The sequence below is a fragment of the Arachis ipaensis genome, chromosome B03 (assembly GCF_000816755.2).
Source record: "Arachis ipaensis cultivar K30076 chromosome B03, Araip1.1, whole genome shotgun sequence".
Lineage (NCBI taxonomy): Eukaryota > Viridiplantae > Streptophyta > Magnoliopsida > Fabales > Fabaceae > Arachis > Arachis ipaensis.
Window position 1 is genome coordinate 87,737,340 of NC_029787.2, and position 2,392 is coordinate 87,739,731.

Genomic DNA, 2,392 nt, shown 5'->3' on the forward strand with positions numbered 1-2,392 from the left:
AATAATATGTAAGTTACTCTTTATTATGTGTCACATTATAATTGGTCCTTACTTAACCATAGTTGGGTTATTTTATAATTTATTATTTGAAATTGGAAATGATATAATTTCTTAAAATATCAAAACTTCACTCCCGTTAATTGAAGTACATTTTCACTCCTCCATTCTTTCTTCATCACTTCATCACCTAAATTCGGTCCTTCCAAGCACCCTCGCTTCGTGACAAGAAGCGCCGACGTCGTCGCCATCTACTGCCCTCCCACGCAATCTCTCTTTCTTTAGTGCATTATCCCTTAGTCACATTGTTGAATTCCGTTGCCCATAAGTTCACCATCTTTCCCAGTATAGCCGGCGCTTCTTTTTGCCATGGATCACTGCTTACCCACATAATTAATGGTTAATTTGGTTATTAATTTTTTTATTAAAAAAATATATCTTTATTTAATTACGTGATAGAACATATATTTATATGTAAAATATAATATAATAAAATAAATCTATTCAAAGTATTTAAAAATATAATTAAAATCATAAACATACAAATATAATAATAAAATTTGTACTCCAAACAAATAAACATATTTTTTTATCATACATATATTATTTAAAAAATAAATATATTATTAAAATTAATAACAAAAATTTAAAATGATAAATATATTATTCGTTGTTTCGTTTTGTTTATGTGATTTCTATGCTCTAATGATGAAAACCTTATATATATGATAATACTATTGAAAATTCTTGCTTAATTATTGGTAATTTTTTTTTATGTTTTGCAATTTTACTGAGATTATGTTTTAATTTTATTATTTTAGAGTTGATCTCTGATTTTCTGTGAATATGTGATTGTTGTGAATCTGTGAATCCATTGTTTTATTTGTTTCTGAGATTACTATGCCCTAATGATGAATATATCATATATGTGATACTATTAAAAATTCTTGCTTGTAATTATAGGTGGTTTTTGTTTATGTTTTGTAATTTTTTTGAGATTATGTTTTAATTTTATTGTTTTAGAGTTGATTTTAATTGTTTTTTAAATGTAGGATTCAAACAAATCGGATTATATTCTATAATCACTATCATTACAAAAGAAGGTCATTTAATTTTAATTTATTAGTATTTTATTATTTAATTAATAATTAAACAAATTATTTTTATGAAAAATTATTTTTTGTATTATATTAGAGTAAAAACCAATATAGCAGTTTAAAAAATAAATTGTATAAATATTTAAGAGATAAATATGAAATACATACCTAAAATAAATAAAACAGGCAAAATGGGAGTACTCTTGAGAAATAGAGAATTATTTTGTCTGTTTTATTTATTTTAGACATGTATTTCATATTTATCTCTTAAATATCTATCTATATAATTTACTTTTGTAAAGATTTCAATATTAACTATTTTTTATTTAAAATATCATTTTTACATTATTTTTTAAACTGTTATATTGGTCTCTTCTTTAAGATATATGGTGTAATTAAATAAAGATTTGTTTTAGTGAAAAAAATTTAATAACCAAACTAAATATTACTTATGTTAGTAAAGAGTGATCACGACAGAAGGAGGGATGAGTGAGAGGATAGGAGATAGCGAGGACGTCGGCGCTGGCTATATTAAATAGGACGGCTATATTAAATAAGATGGCAAAGTTACTGATGACGGGAATTCAACCACGTCGTTAAGGGATGAAGAAAGGGAGATTGCGTGAGAGTACTCCCATTTTCTAACTTTATTTAAAATGATAATAAATTATAAAATAACTCAGCTATGGTTAAGTAAGGACCAATTACAATGTGACACATAATGAAGGGTACATGTTATTTTAGAGGGGATTAGATACCATTCACCTATATATATAATGTGTACAATGGAGAATTAGCTATTATTAGAAATATAACCATTAGTGTTACGTTTTGCCATTAGCTGAAGCTTTTGGAATGAGTGGCATCATGATATGGTATTAGAGGTAAACTCCAAAATCATTTTAAGTTTTTGGAAAGATGTTTATTATCCCTAGTATTCAGATGGTTATTCTAGATAGTATGGGAATGTTCATTTTGTAATTCAATAGTCCATTTTATATTCACGTGTCGCCCGCAGGTGACTCCTCCAACGGTGCACTTTTTTTCAATGTTAACCCATACTCAACATCTGTTTTCACATTCATTCCATTCTCCCAAAGAAAGGCCACGGCTGCTTCTTTTTCTTCCTTATTCCTTCTGGATCTTACTTTGCATGGTGAAAGTAACTTTAAAATGCCAAAGAAAAAAAAATGTAGAGATGTAGATCGTCCTGAACTTCATATCATACATTATCTCAATATGTAATTTTTTTTTAAATTTTTTTAATATTTTATAATTAAAATTATTATTATTATTAT